Below are 20,764 nucleotides of genomic sequence, written 5' to 3'. Positions count from 1 at the left end.
TCTGACTCAGATCGACGATGGTAGTCTTCTGTATGTATTTCGTGAACTGAACCTTGTTGGCGGACACGCCGCTGGCTACGATGAGCTTTTGGGTGTCGAGCACCATGATTTTGTATGTTTTGCAAGACGACGAAGCCATCGCCTACCAAACCGAAGATGAGTTCCATATCCTTCTGATAAAAGGCAGAAAGTCCTAATTTTTAATTATATTTTCCACCAAGATGAAACCTTTTGTCAAAAATGTGCACGTGGGGGGCAGTGCCTTTGTGTTCTTTGAATGGGTATTTCAGAATTTGATTGATCTCCTAGGTTTTTTGAATTTTGATGCTTCATCCATATTGGTTTTGTAGAAATCTCGAAGCAATCAAAGCAATCAATTCAAGGGTGGGAGGGAGAAGAGAATGAGGAATAGGTGGTGTCGTCGAGGGAGCTGAGCTGTCGTGGTGGTGGAGGAGATGACTCAAGTGGGAGTCTAGTTTAAGTCCAGGAAGGAAAGGGACGATGGGATGGAATGGATAATGGATTAGGTTTAGAGAATTTGTAAATGGGTTATAGTTAGAAACAGGCCGTCCGGGGTCCTGTTATCCAAATCCTAGGACTCGGTCCGCCCCTTAAATACTATGGACCTGCCCCACCCCATTTCTATCCTCAAAAAACTGGAACCGGCCCGTACCAGCCCCGAACCATGATTGCCCGCCCCAACCCGCGGTTCCTGTACCTGTATGCCCACCCTTAAAAGCAACACTTGTTCATTGTTCAAATGCAAAGCAAACAACAAACTCAAGTATAGTCCTCCCAAACTTTTATCTAGTTATATAATATGAAGTGGGACGGGTAATATGTGCATGAGCAATTTGGGTTAGAAATCGGATTGGATTTGGCTTGACATGGACAAGCAAACATCAACCCAACCCAACCCAAAAGGGGTGGGTTCGAAAAATCGAAAACTGAAAACAAACCGAACCGAACAACAAACTGAAACCGAAATAAACCGAACCAAAGAAAAATCGAACCGGATTAGAAAAACCAAATCGAACTGAATTATATTGATTTGGTTTCGGTGTCAAGAGTTCGGAAACCTAACTAAACCAAACCGAACCGAATTCTAAACCGATTTAAACGATTTTTATGATACATAAGTAACCCTTACTAACTAATACATTACTGTGTACATATGCAATTAGTTTAAGGATTCGTTATTGTTTTTTATTGTACGATTAGTTTAAGGATTTGTTATTGTTTTTTATTGCCAAGTGATGAAATGGATTTTGGCAGGAGCCAATTACTTAACTAAGACACGGTATGAAATGGATTCTATGTTAATTTCCCATTGCATATAATTATTAGAATTCAGTTTTTGCATTAAAATTATTTGAGGTCAGTGCCTTACGATTGAATAAGGCTTTTGCCCAGTTGTTTTATTTGGTACTGGAGTATATGCATCTTCCCTTATTTTTGGTAATGGAATAAATATGCATCTGCCCTCTCTTTGAAGTTTCAACAATGCATACATTAGTGATATAATGTACCATGCAACAGTGTTAGTACTCATTGAAAAAATATATATATAAAAAACCGAACAAAAGTCAAGCGAATGAAAAAATTAAAAAAACAATCGAATCGAATAGTAACTTCAATTTCGGCAAAAAACCAAATAGAAAGGAACCAAACCCACCCCTACAACCAAATAATAATCAGGTTGAGGTCGGGTTGGGTTTGGACGAGTTTTTCCTTCATTCTAACCTTCTCGATCGGGATTGAAATCAGGTTGGGCATGACCCAACTCATGTTGCATCCCTATGAGGTCGGGTTGGGTTCGGACGAGTTTTCTTTCATTCTAACCCTCTCGATCGGGTTTGAAATTAGGTTGGGCATGACCCAACTCATGTTGCATCCCTACTCATAAGGAGTGCAAATGAAAATTTTAAAGTAATAATAGCATTTCTCAACTTATATTTACAAACCTCCTCATCATTGCATTTTAATTTCAAGAAAAATCAAAAAAATCATTTCTCTCCCACTTCTCTCCTTTTCATATATTATATATATATATATATATATATATATAACTTTTATATTTGAATCTAGTAAACTATAAAATAAAGAAAAAACCCATTTTGCTTCCAATTCCATCTTGTGCTTTCTTCCCCTCCCAACAATGAAAGCCCTCACTTAAAACTTAATCACTTTCTCTAAAACCAACTGTCAAAAGTCTACATCTTTAAACCCTTTTTCTTTCCAGAGAATCCAAGCGAAAGCAAAAGCATCGCGATTAACTCACAAAGCGAAAGGCTGGAGAGGTGGACGACGTGGTGGCCACTGCACTGCTGCCTATTTCCTCTTGACTGCTGATTACGGCTCCGAGCCCAACGCTCTTGACCCTGTAAGTTCCTTTTTCTTCCCGCAATTTCATCTTCAGAATTCAAACTTTGATCCTCTTACGAAAAGGGTAGCGAGAAAATGAAAATTTAATATTTGGGTTCACAATTTAATTTCTCATGTGTGCAATTTGAGCTCACAAATTTGGGGGTTTTTCCATTTCGGGTTTGATTTACAATTGTTAGTTGTAGAATGAAGGTGTGTTGTGTAACTGGACTAGTTGGGTATGTTTTGTTTTCGCTTTTTGTCGATTTTGTTCTTGTCTTTTTAGCAAAATGATAATGTGAGTGAGATTTTGGGTAGTTTTCTCTGCTTGTGTAGTTACCACTCTGTAATTACAAATATTTTGGTATTTGATTGCTCAAGACGCCCAAAGCGATCTTTCTATCACTTAGATTGGATTGTTTAGGACGAAGCCAAAGTTGCGATTGTAAAAAGCTGGAGAAAATGTGATTTAGGAATGCTTTTGGACCGCTATGCTTTGTAGATAATTGAGCACTTTCTCTTTTCTTCCCTGAATGTAGAGAGAAGCATTTTTAATCAGTTAGGAACGACGTGTTTTGCGAAAATTGGTAGTTGAAGGTACCTTAGAGTACCTGGACCTAGTAACTCTACTTGCATGACCAATAAAAAGAACAAAACCGGAAAAAAACTTAGTAAATCCTTGATTGCTGTTTTATCTGCATTTGTTATCGTTGATTACAGTTTAATTTCACTTGCAGTTCATTGATGTCGAAACGATTGTTTCTCCAACAACTTTTGCCCGGCGTAGTTTGTCTTATCTCATGAGTGGCAAGCTCTCAACGATGCAATGCAGGCACAAGTAGTTTCCCCAGTTTGGAGACTCTCAAAGACAAGGGGGGATTCTGCTTTTAATCACAAGGACTTCAGAACCACAGTTGAGTGTTATTCACATGTTAGGTTCTTATTATGATACTTGTGGGAAATTCTGAGTAGAGGTTTGGTAAGAGTTGCTTTCATGTTCATACCGATATTTGAATTTGACCTTCAATAGGATGTTCTTTATCTGACCTGTTAAAATAAATTACTAAACACAACTTCGCACGAAATTTTGTTTGGTCTTTGGTGTAAGATATCCAGTCAGAATACGATCGTTGCATTTTATCTTCTAATTAATGATAGGAAGATTTGAAGAAACGAAATTGGTAATTTAAGGTATCTTAGAGTATCTGAACCTAGTAACTCTACTTGCATGACCAATAAAGGGAACAAAACTGAAAGGAAAAAAAAAAAATGGTAAATCCTTAATTGCTGCTTTCTCTGCATTTGTTATCGTTGCTGACGGTTCTATTTCACTTGCAGTTCATTGGTTTGGAACAATGGTTTCTCCAACAATTTTTGCCTGGCGTAGTTTGTCTTATCTCATGAGTGACAAGCCTCAGGAAGCTATAAATGATGCAATGCAAGCACAAGTAGTTTCCCCAGTTTGGCACTTGCATGTTATCTTCAGGCTGTCGCCCTTTCGGCCCTTGGAATGGATGGTGAAGCTCAAGCAGCACTTACGGAGGGTACTATGCTTGAATCCTAAAGGAGCAAAGCAGCTGGACAGAAGTGAAAATCTAGGCCGGTCAACAAGGTGCCTAGTTTGCCACTTCTCTCGGTTTGGCTCTCAGCTTATATAGCCGTCGATCATAAGGTTTAAAACCACTGGAGCCAAAGCTTCATCATTTCCACGGTATTAGATTTTGTCATCTTCCAGCAGTATATGTTGTATTTGAATTGTTTTATTTGATTTGATTTCCTGTGCATCAAATGATTCGAGTATATGAGTTACTTTGACAAAATAGAAAGAAAAACAGAAAGTTGTAAAAAACACTGGTAGGGAGGATGTCATTCAGAAGCTTGAAATTTGTGTGTAGAAAGCATATAGGATTCCTGGTGTATTATTTATGATGAATTTTAATAATAATTAGTTTGTTAAATGTTGTCTGATCATTGATAGACATATGCGCAAGACTGCAACCAATCCATTGAACTAAAATTTACGACGAACAAAACAATCATATGCAGTCCAGAATTAACTGAATTTCTTTAGTTTATATCATGAATCAAAACATATACTGCAGAAAGGTCTTGATAAAGTAAATGTAGCAGTAAACTTCTTACAAATAATTAACACTAACAAATCATCTGCCAAGGAGATTTAGTAGTAAAGTTCTTTATTATGATAACTCAATACTTAGAAAACTTGTACAGATAATGGTTCATGAAAGCTCTTTCAGTGAAGTGAAGCTGTAGATAAAAATAAACAAGTACATGCAATTAAGTTTTGAAGAAGACAGTGAAATTAATCTGAAAGACTTTACGAATAGATGCATGCATATTGCTTAAATTTAAGAAAGACAAATAAAATCACATTTACATACCATTTCTTAATTGAAGTGCTGCTTGATTGAAATCACCCTCACATAAAACCAATCATTCAAGACATTCAAGAACCTGAAGTACGAGTATCTCCCATGGCCTCACAAAAATCAGACCGCCACAAACTCTCCAAAATCCAACAATAAAGCCAAGCGCTATGCTGATGTAAAATCCCCATGTTATAGGCTCATCCTTTTCTTCTTCGTTGCTCAAGATCGGAGTTTCCTGTTGATCACCACAGATCTTTGGAAGTGGAGGTTTGCACAGCTGACGATTTCCAGCATAATCAGAGGGATCAAAACTTTGGAGCTAAGTGCCAGTTGGAATTTTGCCAATAAAGTTATTGTATGACAAGTCCATGACACTAAGACCATATATCTGAGCAAGGCTTGTTGGAATTCTGCCATTTATCTGGTTTCTTGACAAATCAAGGGCATCCAATGATTGCAACTTTCCAATCTTTGCACGTAACTCACCTGTCAATCCGTTTCTCGACAGGTTTAAAGAAACTAACCCAACAAGATCCGTGATTTCACTTGGAATCTCCCCCGTTAATCTATTGCTTGAGAAATCAATTCTCTTAACAAGTCCCAAAGTGTTTTTGTACGAGTACATTCTTCCCTTCCATATAAATGTTGCATCATCCATATAATTAACCGCATAGAAAGTATCATCTCTTAGGTACGAATGTTGAAGGGTCGGAGATGAGTTTCCTTTCTGTGCCAAAATAGTAAAATTGCTGAGGCATTTTGGTATTGTTCTAGAGATGTTATTCGCAGACACATCCAAGTTTTGAATGTTTGTTAGACGGCATAGTTCAGATGGCATGCTTATGTTGAAGTTATTAGAGGAAAGCATCAGGACAACCAATTTCTGAAGGCTAACCCCTAACCATTTTGGTATGGGTCCTAATAATTGATTGTATCCAACATCAATAACTTTTAAACTGGTGCAATTCTTTAAGGATGAAGGAAACTCGCCAACAAATCTGTTGCTTCTTAATTTCAATGTTTCCACGTGATATAGTGAGCCCACTGTGGATGGAATTTTGCCTGAAAAAGCATTGTAACTCAAATCAAGCATGACTAGATGGTCAAAATGTGTCCAGAATTGTGGAAGTTCTCCGGAGCAATTGTTGTTTGAGAGATTAAGAAACATTAAACTCTTGTATGCTTCACACAAGATAGAAATTGACCCTGAAATGTTATTACTAGAGAGATCCAAATATGACACATGCGATAGAGTTGAGGGAATTGGACCTTCGATTTGGTTTGCACTCAAATGTATTTCAGGATAATATGTAAAATTCGTTGTTAAATTTGGAAACATTTCTCCAATTTGGTTATTGAAAAGACTGATAAGTTGCACGTTACAAGTCGTACCCCAAAACCAGCTTGGAAGGACATCCACAATTCCAGCATAAGAAATATTGAGGTATGAATACTCATTCTGAGTTTGAAGCCATTTTGGAAAATACAGACCCATTTTGCAAGACCCCAAATATATATACCTCAATTTAAATGGAGGAACCCAATTAGAATTGAAGCTTAAAACTAGCGAGTTGGAGGACAAATCCAAATATGTTAATCTAGAGAGATTCGAGAAGTGGCTTTCCGAAAACACACCTTCCAGAGCATTCATAGCCAAGTTCATTTGCTCAAGATTAGACAGTTGCCCAATACTTTCAGAAAATGTTCCACTCAATTGATTTCTCGAGAGAGAATACTTTCAATGATGAAAAGTTTGTAAGATTAGGAATTGATCCAGAAAGATGATTGTCACAGAGGTACAGATACTCTAACGAGTTTTGAACACACGTAGACAACATTTGAACAAAATTGGAAAATTGTCCACTCAAACTAGTATTGGCTAGGGACAGTTCTTGCAAACTGCATAAGCTGGAAAAAGAATGCGGATTCACCCCGTCAAATTTGTTCTTATAGAGATATAGATGGACAAGAGAGGTCAAGTTTTCTTGACACTGGGAATTAAACCAGTTAAACTGTTGTTAGAGACGTCAAGATGGACAAGGCTAGTATTGTAGTTAGACAACCATAAATATATTGAAGGAGAAGTGCATTGGTTGTCGGAGAAGTGCATTGGTTATCAGAGAAGTCAACATGAGCAAGAGCTTTTGAAGAATTTATGTTAAAAAGAGTATTGGAATGGATTACAGGAGAAGGAAGACCACACCCCCATAATGACAAGTAAGTTTAGGGAGTTTACTAACTATTTCCAGCCAGTCATGAACATTACTGAGATTGGTGTTACTCAGATCCAAATATGTTAAAGAAGAAAGATAAGGGAGCCATGAATTCAGATTTTCCACACTATTAAAGTCATTCCCACTGAGATCAAGATATTGCAAGTGGGTAAGGTTTCCAACTTGACTTGGAAATCGACCACCGAAAGAAGTATCAGAGAGACCGAGGTGTCTTAAATTGGAAAGAGAACCCATGAAATTTGGAAGTCGGGTTCCATTGAAGTTAATGGAAGAAAGGTCCAAATATTTTAAATGCTGCAACTCAATCGTTGACAATCTATGACACACTATATTTGGGTGGGGGATTTTCGAGTCATGGGATTGAAAGGCAAATTATAAAAAGAAAATATTACAAAATGAGAAAAATCTTCAATAATACGTAAAACTGAATGATACATAATGAATGGAGAAAAGTAAAGATAAAATATCCAATAGTCGTGAAAATCTTTATATAATAGAATATCCAATAGTTCTCCTTCTCCAGTTCATATGCCATTTTATCTCAAGCACGCTATAAAGAAAGGTAGGCCTACAAGTAACAATCAGAGGCAATGTAATAGGTGACCAAAACAGAGCCTGATAAATTACATCAAGTACCAAGGGCATCTCGAATGGGAGACCCTAATTATAGGTCTCCACCATCACTCTTGAGGACTTTTTCAGGGGCTTCAATGGAATATTTGAATCCCTAAATGAAGCTTGTGGGCGTTGATAAAAACAAGAAAACAAACCAAAAAACTATTTCTACTGTGTGTTTCCCAACGGCTAAAAGAATGGAAAATGTCACAAGTATGGTGTGGGGCCCATGATTGACGATGTGTCCGTCTGGAAGTGAGAGAAGCTGTTGTGCAGCATTATCATGTTAGTGAGGCTTGTTTCCTACTCAAAATCTACATTGGTGCCCACTCTTTGAAGATTTCTTTGAGGTAATTAGTGAGTCCTTATATTTTGGGATACTTTGAGGATCTTTATTATGGCCAATGGGAAGCCATTTGTCCCTATATTTAGAGGCTATAGGGTTGTGGGCACTCCATTTAAGATCCCCATTGGAGATGCTGGCAATACAATAATTCTACTAAACAACATAATTGATAAACTGAAACTTTTTAATGCACCATATATGAGATATAGGTGAGTCTTTACCTAATTTGCTTTCCGCCAAACTACTTTTTTTTCGATTCACCAAGGTATATGGAAATCCTAGTGTAAAGGACTTTGAAGCACTACCTTCCCTCAAGTTCAACCATGTTCATTAAAGTCAAATTAAGATTACAATGATTCCACTAGACATCATGATTTATAAAAATATACCTTTTTATGCACCAGATATTGATGACTCTTTACCAAATTTTGAAATAATATTGAATTATGTCCACCCGCTAAGTTTTGATAAAATATAATTACTTTATAATAATTCTATCAAAACCATATCATTGATATACATGGGACGATAATTCCACTAATTTTATCAAAACCACAAATTTCCAAAGTGATTATCTTTTTAAGTGATATGGGATGAAAGTTAATTCCTTTAAAAGTGAGGCACTCAACGCACGCTTCAGTAGGTGGGATGTTATGGTAAAAAAGATCAATATTATTTGAGCAAGTGCTTACACCAGAATCATACTTTCATGTCCATCATAGGGCTTGAGTTTGGGGCAACATCTAGCTTTTCTGATTCGAGCAATATTCTAATCTAAACTAACTATGAGGAGGGGGATTTGAACTTTGAGTGTAAGTTCAAGGGGAAGCAGACTGCTATAGCAAACTTGCTACTTGTTCTCAAGAGAGACTTTTCAAGTTATTAGATGTCAAGAAAAATTGACACTGAAAATTTTACAAGACCTTTAATCTTCAAAGAACAAAACAATACCGTCCATATATACAGAAAGTACTCGACAAAATGTTTCATTTAGAAAATGGAGAAAAATCATTTGCCCGTTGCGCACTATTTCCATCTACAAAATCCTTGAATATTTTATACTAGGACCACCCAATGTTAAAATTATGGATTCGCCACTGCAAGTAAGTATAGCATGTTCAAGATGTTCCATATGAACATTTAATTATTAAAAGCAGCAATTCAGCGAAACATCATCACAGTTTAGCACTAAAATTAGAAGTTCTAGGAATTATGAGAACAAAAATGGGGCAAATTCTGAATTTCAAGGGGAGCGGAAATCATTCTTACTTTTTATTTTGTTACTCTTCCATATACATTTTTTAAAAATTCCTCCCCGATATTTCCCCTCCATATCTTACCCAAAGAAAAAAAAAATTGAAACTAAAATATAAAAACTATCGAATTGGTTAAAATGGAATATCCTTCTTGATTAAGTCAACTGGTTTATCCTTTTTTTTTTTTTTTTTTTTGGCATAACTTGATCGATAACTTGTTGCAAGTTTGATACGATTCAATACTAGAAGAGAAGTCTGTTGGTAGTTGAGGGCCACTACCAAAGGGTTTTGGTCCATTAATTTCCCCATTACAATGACACTTCCTATTCGTCCACAAAGAAAAATTCGATTTTACTGTGTAGTTACCACTATCTATATGAATTATTCAATTAGAAAGTCAAGTCAATACCTGATCATTTGAGTTGTCTTTGTCTAATTTATGAAGTGAGATTTCTGCACGCCCATTATTCAATTGTTATTGAATGACATTGACAGAATTTGCAGTGTTTTGTATATCAATCCAGTCATGTATGAACAAGTGACTCTGCTTTAACCTTTAACTACTACAACTGTAAGGCATACTTTTCTTCTGTAAAAACTTTTTTATATTTGTCAAGAAACCAGAAACTGGGCAGAATTCCAGCAAGCCTTGCTCGGATAAATAGTTTCTGTTTCTTGGACTCGTCATACAACAACTTTTATGAAAAAATTCCAATAGGCACTCAGCTCCAAAGTTTTGATCCCTCTGTTTAGGCTGGAAATCCACAACACTGTGAACCTCCACTTCAAAAGATGTGTGCTGATCAACAGGGAACTCTGTGATGAGCTTATTGTTGGAATTTCACATCGGTGGGTGAAAAGAAAACAATGGGTTTTAAATATGATTAACCCATTCTAACTAATACCGATGCCTTTTATGGTAAAACTCCACACCTGACAGATTGGGCAAGTGAGGTGGTAAAGTTCGAGACAATGTTGATGTCGTTAAAGTGGGACCCCTCGAGCCCGTCGATCTAAAAAAATTTCAACATGGTATTAGAGTCAAGGTTCGAGCCCGTGCAAGCCAACAAGCTTGTCACCAAGAAGGAAACAAGTCAGGACTCTTAACAGAGAGTTGGCCTCTGAGTTCCATTGAAAACAAGTATGGACTCTTAACATAGAGCCGACCTTTGAGTGTCAATTGCCAATGTATGGATCTCTACATGTGAACCACTAAATGGGGTTACACGTGAGGAGGAGTGTTGGAATTCCACATCGGTGGGTGAAAAGAAAACAATGGGGTTTAAATATGATTACCCCACTCTAACTAATACCGAGACCTTTTGTGGTAAAACCTCACACCTGACAGATTGAACAGGTGGTAAAGTTGGGGACAATATCGATGTAGTTAGAGTGGGACCCTCCACGATAAAAAACAACGGATTTCGAATCAATAAAATAACTAATCAAGTTGTTATTGGGTTACCCGTTAATAAGGTCGTTAACGGGTTTACATGTGGATGATTTGTTTCAACCCATTAAGATAAAAAGTTAGTTTGATAATTTTAAACTCTAAAACCTTACTAGTTACTACAATAGCCATACTTAATATCACATAAGTAAGCTTAAAAATTTTCAAGGCACTTTAAAAATACAAAGCAATTTAAAATGCTAAAGCACATTAAAAACTCATAATAATTCATTTAGAAGTGTGAAAATATGAAAAAATATGCGGCGGTGGTGGGAATTGAATTTTAAACTACTAAAACCTCACTAATAGTTTGATAATTTTAAACTACTAAAACCTTAACGTTTAATCCAATATTTGTTACAAACGCTCTTCCTCTTAGTGTTTAAAATGCCAAGCACATAAGTCAGTTAGTTTGATAATTTTAAACTATTAAAACCTTACTAGTTACTACAATGGCCATACTTAATATCACATAAGTAAGCTTAAAAATTTGAGAAATTGTTAAAAATGACCAATTTTCTTAATCTTAGGATTGAAATAGGACAAACCGAATATGCACACGCCATGCACAACAAACAATAGGACAGAAATATAATTTTTCTTACACGTTGAAATAACTTAATTACCCTCGTATATAAATGAGTTATTTCCTTCAACTTAGTCACCATTTGCACCTTTATCCGAAAATCTCTCTCACCCAATCCCCAAGAAGAACCCTAACCCACAATCCCCAATCCCCAAACCCCAAACCCGTTGGTTGACCCTGCTTTTTGTCATCAGTTCTGCCGCTGGACTGGCCGGTTTCTCATCCTCCTTCGAATCGAAACAAGGAATTTGGGAGGGGCCTGGTTCGAGACAAATCAGGGAATTTGGGAGGCCCCTCTCTCTTAGAAACAAGGAATTTGGCAATTTGGCAATTTGGACTTTTGTGTATTCGGCCTTCGTGCAGGTAGAAAATGGGGCAGGTTTGGATTTTGTTAATTTTGGTTTTTTATTTTTTTAATCATTTCTTTGATTTATATGTGAGTTTTATTTCTTCTGTCTTTTCCCTCTTTCGATCCAAATTTACAAGCACTAAAATAAGATTTGCCTTTGGGTGCAATTAGAAGAAAAAATGTATTAAAGTTCAGTTGGCTTTTGCAAAGCATATATTTAGAGAGAGAGGAATATCCAACTTTTGGGGGTCACTGTTGATTGTTAAAAGCCTCTTCTGCAACTGGAGCTGCAAGGGAAAGAAACATGGCAGCAGATGGCTTACCTTGGTCTGGGTTTGCATTTGGGCCTGCATGCACACTTGGCACACTGCAACCGTTTTAAGTTGATGTCCTAGTCCGATGTCCAGATAATAGTACCATATCTCCAGCGAATATACTACTCAAACAACTTGTCTTTCTGTAATAAAATTGCTACATAAATTTCAGCTGATCAAATCATTACATCCATTCTAATATTACAACATCCACTGATCCCATTTCAAGAATCAAGGTGAATAACCATTCTAATGAAATCAGAATCTATGATAACGGTAGGATTACAGAACTGTTTCTTTGCTGCCATTAGCTCGAAATGACTCCTTTGTTATTCCATAGTAAACTGGGTCTTCACCTACAAATGTAATGAAATTCCACCCAAAAGCAGACCCACCAACAATATTTGTCCCTTGAGTCTGACCATCTTCAGCCCGCTGATTCTCGCTGGCTACACCTGATGGAAACTTCTTTTCTGATGGTTTTCCAAAAGCCCTTGTATCTTGGGGCTTTTCACCTGGCGCATTCTTATTTCTTATGGCCTAAACTGTTTCCGCTATCATCTGTTTGCAAAGTTCCATCAGCAGCTTCACATCTGCAATTTGCAACATACATAATCAATTTTAAGATTAACAAATCAGCTCAGCTTTATCATATTAAACTCAAGGGATAAATATATGTCATTGTGTGAAAAGATGAAAACAAAATCCTGATGAGCTGACAATCTTGAATTTCTTCGGATGATTTGCACGTTCGAAAGTCAGGGGTCCGGAGAACCTTCAAGATGACAAAAAACAAAAAGTTACTCCATCCATACTTCATTTAATGTAGCAAACAAATGAAGCAGCGCACAACAGCAGGATTTAAAGAAATTGATTGAGAATGATTACAATGACAACGTTGATAGATGAACAATCTACAAACCAAGTTAACTCCCATAGGCCTATCCCCTGCAGTGTCAAAAGGACCAAATCAACTTCTAAATTCTACCCATGGCATACAGATTACGTAACGATCACTTAACACATTAATAAAGACTAAAATGCAAGTACAAGGCAGCGGAATTACAAAGATTACACATTTATCTAATCTTTTTATAGAAAATGAAATATTTAGAAATGTTAAAGACATTCAAATTGTGAATCCAAACAAACCCAAATTCACAATTGAATAGAAAGAAAACCCGGTCCCAGATCACAAAAATCTTCAAAATTCACAAGAAATTCACATAAAGATGCAAAACTTGGGAGATGGGTTTTTAACTGTACCTCGAGAAAATGAGGACGGCGCGAACCTTTTAGAGAGTGGATGAGTTGGAGAAAAGGGCATCATTTTCAAGAGGTCTCTTCTTGGTCTTGGAAGGAAGAGAAAACGGCGGAGGCTATACAGGGAGAACTTCGGCGGAGCTCAGAGGGGATGGGAGGACTTGGGTGGCTGTGGACACGGCTGGCTTTGCCTCTTCTTCCATTGTTGTTGTTTATTCGGTTTTGGGTTTAAATTGGGTTCGGGCTTACTCAAGTGAATTCGGGTTTGCCTAAATTTATCAAGGATAGTACTTGGGTACTGACAGTTCCAGACCAGCAAAAAAGATTGCAAATTCTTTCACAAAAAGCTATCACCCATCTAACTGAACTCGTACGATTTACTTTTATAAAAACGAGATTCATGCTCTTCCTTGAGGTTCTTCTTCACTCACTGATTGTAACCACTATGGAGATCCAAATTAATTAATGGCAGAAATTGTCGCTTCAGGATCTTGCTCGTCACCACAAGGCACAAACATCACCGATCAAATGGGGAGAGGGACTGTCCGAATTGATGATGATAGGTCGCAATCATCGCCGTCGTCCATAACGGAGGACGACGATCGCAGTCGCTGTAGAAGAAAGGGATTGGTGGGTCGCAGGAAATAGGGATTGGGTCACCGGGATTGGGGTCACCGGAGAAGAGAGGGGTTGTGGGTGCGTCGCCAGAGATGAGAGGGGATTCAGGTTCGATGAGGGAGAAGAAGAATGTTTGGTTTGATGAGGTGCTGAACAGTCACCCAAGTATTATCCTTTTATCATATTCAATCTTTTTAACCCATTATTTTATAAAATAGATCTCAAATTTTGAATCAAATAACGCAAAACTATTTAAAATTCAATTTTACACATCACAATTTATTAAAAAAATAAACCAAATAGCAAAGATGCATTTTAAAGTTTCAACCATGCGAAGTTGAAATTAAATGACAAGACAATATCAATATTTTAACAAAAAGCAACATTATCGCACATTGTTCAAATAAAAAGCAAACAATAAACTATAGCCATTCCAAACTTGTATCTAGCTTATATAATATGAAGTGGGACGAGTAATATGTGCATGAGCAATTTGAGTAGAAATTGGATTGGGTTTGGGTTGACATGGACGAGCAAAGCATCAATCCAACCCAATAGAGATTGGTTCGAAAAATTGAAACCGAAAAACAATCAAACTGAACATCGAACCAAAACTGAAATAAACCGAATTGGATTATATTGGCTTAGTTTCAGTTTCAGAAGTTCGGAAATCAAACTAAACCAAACTCAACCGAATTATAAACCCATTTACACGAGTATTATGATACTTAACCCTTACTAACTAATACATTACACTGTGTACTTATGCAATTAACTTAAGGATTTGTTATTGTTTTTTATTGCCAAGTGCTTAAGATGAAATGGACTTTGGCAGGAGCCAATTGCTTAACTAATAAACGGTATGAAATGGATTCTATGTTAATTTCCCATTGCATATAATTATTAGAATTTAGTTTTTGCATTATAATTATTTGAGGTCGGTGCCTTATGTTTGAATAAGGCTTTTGCCCAGTTGTTTTGTTTGGTTATCCTCGTAAAGTAAGCTTAGCTTGATTCAATTATTGGTATCAATTTTTTTTTTTAATTGTTTTATCATTTTTAGTACTGGAATATATGCATCTTACCTTATTTTTGGTAATGGAATAAATAAGCATTCGGCCTCCTTTTGAAGTTTCAACAATGCATACATTGGTGATATAGTGTACCATGCAACGATGTTTTTTCTGTTTTCTTTGAATAAACTATATTATCTACACTAAGGGGTGGGAGAGTGGGCTAAGCCTCATAATGGACTAACAATAATGTGGTTCAAATTCGCCTTTTGCGATAATCAAACCTAAAACCTTTCACTTACAAGTGAAAATGAATACCACTAAACTGTAGTACTAAGTGGCCATGCAACGGTGTTATCTTTATTGAACATATACATTAAAAAAAACCAACCCGAAAAGAAAAATCAAACCGAATAGTGAGTAAGATGGTTGGTTCGGTTGCTGCAGTGGACGCCTACCCAATTGCAACAATCTTGCTTGTGTTCTTCTCTTCCCCACAAAGAGAGGAAATTGTAGTGATCCACGAGGCCCTGTTTGAAAGCAAAGGGTGCTTCTCTTTCCCTCTCAATGCAGCTCATCACTCCTCCTGAAGAAATATTTTTGAATCCAAGGGAAAGGGGAGGGTTGACACATTGTAGTAAGGTTAAGACCACACTTAAAGCACGAAAGAATTTCTTCAAGCAACTGATTCCGTCACTCTCCATCTTAATTCAACTCAATCAACCCTATTGATTCAGGATTTTGATTTGGGAGCAAAAGCAAAGCTCCAAGTTTAATTTCTTGGCTGTGAATAGATGTTGGTTCGGAAAACTAACTTGGAATGGGTTTGTTAGAGTCATGTGTTTGGTTGTACAATAAATCAAATGAAAATGTGATACACATTATTTGCATACCTGTATTTGACGTGTTTTTACTGTTTTTGTTTCGCGTAAATATGAATTATACTTTTCCATTTAGTTTGGTATTTCGTTTTAGTGGCTCTATAAAAAAAAATGTACATATACAAACAGTGACGGATCCAGGATTTCAAGATCGGGGGGTCCCAAGATAAAAGTTCAAAAAAAAAAAAAAAAATTAGACTAGCTTGATTCCATATCACTATTTTTTATTGAATTTTGTTCATTGAATAATCAACCACATCAAGTGGCCCAGTGGTAAGAGCGCGGATTTCGGCTTTCAAAATACAAAAAATAGGGAGGTCCCAAGTTTGAGGCTCAAAGCTGATGAGTCTGCTTAACTGTGGCCAAGAGAAAGCTGAAATGCCTCTGTGAGTCTTCCAAGCCCCTATAAGGGGTGGATAACTGTGGCTTGCCACTAGATAACGCATCAATTAATGAATCTACAAAGATGAAATTTGTTAATGTAACATATATATTACAATTGGGAGTTGAGACTAGAGTCTAGGATTAAAAAAACTTAAATGAATTTGGAAGAAATAAAATTAGGCAACTAGAGGTGGTGCAACGGCAAATGGTGCTAGGGGATGGGATAACTTGAGTTTAAAGTTGGGATGTTGCACCGATTTGGAGGATTAAAACAAAAATTAGAAACCCCTTCTTCGTTATGACCACTGCTGCATGCACATCCATGGAGGCAACAACCCTCTCCGCTGTACCTGCCTAAATTGTTGGAGGGTCCTGAAGGTCGATCACAAGTGTTTCTTCGGGCTTTCGGAGGGTCCCGGGACCTCCCGGGTCCCTATATGGATCTGTCCATGTATACAAATAAATTACAAGCTGAGGCAATAAGTGACAAACAAAATAAAAAATTTCACGCTACAAATAAAAATGTTTTGACTTGACTTAGCGATTTGTCTTGAAATTATTAAATGTAGGGTAAATTATACAAAATTACCTCAATTATGGGTCGAACCACAATCTCATACCTCATATTTTAAACATTGCAATGTCAATATCATACATCAACTTATGATTTCATTGCAATGTCATATCTCCATTAAATATTCCATCAATTTCACTATTAAGTGATACGTGGCAGGCGCGAGGTCCACTACCTGCATCACTAAATTTAAAAATTAATTAAAGGATACATGGCAGGCACGAGGTCCACTACCTGCTATTAAGTGATACGTGGCAGGCGCGAGGTCCACTACCTAAAATTTTTTATTTAATAATTAAAATTTATTAATAAACCCTCACTCTCCCCTCGCTTCTCTCTCCCACTTCTCTCCCTCGTCTACTCCACCGTCGGCTTCCCAAATCCGACGACATCTTCCATCCATATTGCCTCGAATCTCACCACTCGTCACCGAAACCCCACCATAATTCAACCTCTAGTCCCCTTTCCTCTCTCTCTCTGCTCTTAACCCCGTCAACGACGAAAGCCATTTTTTTTGCCTGTACAAAAACCTAAATCCCTCGCCCATTGTCTCTTTCTTTTCTCCCACCACGCTCTCTCTCTCCACATTCCCCCATCCCAGAATTTCAAACAGTAATCAAACCAAATGACATTGCAAACTAACAATTCAATTGGTCTATACACTGTCCACAATTTACCATATCATAGATGGCGTCGATGGCGTCACTGTTAATAGGATACTCGACCCGGAAAGTCGGCACCGAAAGACTTTCCACCATGTTCTTCAAAGCAGCAGCCTGCATCGTGGTAAATGGCATCACAGTTGAGCGAAGAATCAGGGGCGGGGCTGCATCAGAAAACTTGGGTGGAGCAGCTGTCACCGGAGCGGGATCGGCATCGTCGGGTCTCGTATGCTTGACAATTCCGACGGCTACCTCCACGTCAGCAGGCGTAATTCGGCCACATGGGCCGGTGCCTAGTACGATCTCGTCTTCCTCGACGAAGATGGCAGTGATGATGTTGTTGTAGAAGGTCTCGACGTCCATGTCGGCCTTGTCGGACCTGATGGCAGAGTAGACGAAGAAGAGAAGACGGAGAGAGATGCGAGGAGAGGGAGGAAAAATTAATAATTTATTATTAATTAATTAATTTTAAATTCAATTGGTGAGGAGTTGACCCAACGCTAGCCACGTCATCATTTAACAATGAAATTTACAAAAAATTTAATGGATGTCTGATATTGCAATGAATTCAAAAGTAGAGGTATGATATTGCAATATTTAAAACATAAGGTATGAAATTATGGTTCGATCCATAATTAAAGTAATTTTGTGTAATTTACCTTTAAATGTATTTGCCTTAGCCTTTCATGAATCTTTCAAGTGCTGCTTTTTTAAAAGTAAAAATATATTGCGCAAAGATAAGAATCTCTATTAATTAATAAAACACTCATTGTCAATCAAAATCCTATGAAATTATCAGTTTAACCCTCTAATTAAAATAGAACATGAATAAAAAATATGGGACAGAAATGTAATTTCACACAACCAAATTTTGCTGTTTTTTTCTTCTTCAAAACATCACCTATATGTAATCCTAACATATCTCTAATTAAAGAAATAAAATCTTTACTAATTAATAAAACACTCATTGTCAACCAAAATCCTATGAAATTATCAGTTTAAACTTCTAATTAAAACAGAACATGAATAAAAAATATGGGGCAGAAATCCTCTACTAATTAATAAAATACTCATTGTTAACCAAAACCCTATGAAATTACTAGTTTAACGCTCTAATTAAAACAGAACATGACACACTCCGACCCAGAAAGTCCACTTGGACCCTGAATCGAGCTGTGCTGGCCGATACTTGGAAGGTGACGAAGCCATAAAATGTGATAGAGTGTAGAAAAATGGAAATAATTTGAACCTAAAAATTTTAAATACCAGAGTGCGTTGTGAGTGGGAGCGAACCCATTTCACACATGATGTCAGAGCATAAGTAAGGTACAGGAGTATGGGTAAGAATCATACCCTCAGAAATATCCATCAATACTAAGATTCGCCACATATCCTTGTCGATACAAACTCAACAACTAAAACCTGGAGGGCACCAAACAGAGAGTGTGAGTGAGCAATAAAACCAAGCTTCCCAAAGTTATTACCTTTCTAAAAGTAATGCCCCTCAATGTAAAACTCGTATCGTTTTCCATAAGACAATACAACATATATACATATATCCAAACCATACTCAGAAATGGCCAAAACCACGGTTTGCCATCAACTCCACCATGCATTAATAAGTAGGCCAAATGAACTTAATCAATACAAAATGATATATCAGTCGGAGTCAGCTAATATGACATGTACAACTTATCTATATCTCATCAATCATGGTAAGCATATAAGTCGGAGTCACCTATAGTGACCTGTACGACTTATCCATATCTCATCATTCATGGCTAGCATATAAGTTGGAGTCACTATAAAGTTGGAGTCACCTATAGTGACCTGTACGACTTATTCATATCTTATCAATCATGGCTAGCATATAAGTCGGAGTCACCTATAGTGACCTGTACGACTTATTCATATCTCATCAATCATGCTAGCATATAAGTCGGAGTCACCTATAGTGACCTATACGACATATCTATATCTCATCAATCATGCTAGCTAATAGCTCAATAAGTATACCTGCACACGAGTCGGAACCACCTAAAGTGGTCTGTACAACAAGACTGGGTGTAAATAAATACGCTCAAGTGCTACAATCACGTGAAGACTGTGCGAATAATCGCGGGTCACCTACGGGTCTGAACCACCTAAAGTGGTCTGTACGACAGGACTGTGCACCTACCTTGGATCTAAGGTGAGCGTAAGGTGCGTGAGGTGAACATCACGTGAAGGACTGTGCCCTAGCTACGGGCGGGAGCACTAACACCAGGGTGCAGGTTTATGAGCTATAATATATCTCAACACAATCATACTCACTAACATCAACATGTACTCACCTAAAGCTTACCTAGGCGTCCGCCGCGTCATATAGCACTTCAAAGCATTCACAATAGTTAGGTCCAAGTAATATCCATATGAATATGCCATGATGCAATCTAAACCCAAACATTTCATGATATCCCCAAAATATATAATACGGCGTAACATGTACAATCAATAACACCCTACTCCCAAACTATTTACTTTTGAGAGTAATCATTAGTGATAAGCCCAATTAGACCCTAGTTACATTAACTATCATTACTTACCTTCCTTACTTCAATTTCTTGATTCTTCACGCATTGATTTACGATCAACATTTAATCACCAAATCATATAGCTAAATCTCACACTTCCCACCAATGTCCCTCACATTGCTCAATTCACTAAACAAGGCTATTGTCTCAATTATTTAATCTCATTTATTATATGGCTGCATCTAACGTCTTGTTAGACTGCCTACGTACCCTAAACAGGGATCAAGCCATTCGTAGTTCGCAATGATTAATTGTAGGTAACAAGCATAGATCACTATAGAAGTGCTTGTGTAACTATCAATTATATGCCTATGAAAGAAAAATACCCACTCACCTGGAGTCCACGCTATGATTATCTTGCACACACATCGAGACATCACGATCTATCGTCGCCTGCCACGAAGTCCAAAAGTGGACGGAAGATGGTCAATTTTGCTCACAAAGCTAGCAGGTGCCTAAAACTTCCTAACGTCGATTTGTCGTCTACGGTGGTCCAACGGGGTCAAGGTTGGTTGGGTTTTTCTCCTGGGATGATGGGCTACAAAGCCCAAGTGGTGGCATCGGCCATCGCTTTGTCGATTTGTCGAAAAATCGAAAAGGGTGGCCGGAGCACTATTGATTTTAGTCAACTTTCGTGGCCTCCAACCATCACATACCATGGTTAATTAAGGTGATTCTTAGGTGAGTTTTGTAGAGGGGAATGAGAGCTTCAAGATGGTGGTGGTGGCGTCGAAAAACTCCATCGGAGTTGGCCGGAATCGGCTTTGGAAGATGGGTGGTCGTAGAGGTGTACAGACGAAACCCACAGGAAAAGCTCCTAGCTTTTCCCCTTTTTTTTTTTCTTTCCCTTTTTTATGATTTCTCACTGGTCCTCCACCCCTTTTAATTTGAT

General features: G+C 37.5%; 1 long non-coding RNA gene and 1 pseudogene across 1 annotated transcript; one reads left to right on the top strand and one right to left on the bottom strand.

Annotated features, from left to right (window-relative positions):
- Nucleotides 1-2,117: 2,117 nt before the first annotated feature.
- On the top strand, nucleotides 2,118-4,322 carry LOC137721283 (uncharacterized). The gene is made up of 3 exons (XR_011066617.1): nucleotides 2,118-2,383; nucleotides 3,102-3,277; nucleotides 3,703-4,322. It is a non-coding gene; the product is annotated as an uncharacterized lncRNA (long non-coding RNA).
- A 369-nt stretch (nucleotides 4,323-4,691) lies between these two features.
- Nucleotides 4,692-15,376, bottom strand: LOC137721007 (receptor-like protein EIX2; annotated as a pseudogene).
- Between the last annotated feature and the right edge of the window lie 5,388 nt (nucleotides 15,377-20,764).

Source organism: Pyrus communis, chromosome 16 (genome assembly GCF_963583255.1).
Source record: "Pyrus communis chromosome 16, drPyrComm1.1, whole genome shotgun sequence".
NCBI lineage: Eukaryota > Viridiplantae > Streptophyta > Magnoliopsida > Rosales > Rosaceae > Pyrus > Pyrus communis.
The sequence above is the reverse complement of the archived record's forward strand: the minus strand, read 5'-3'. Positions and strand labels throughout refer to the sequence as shown.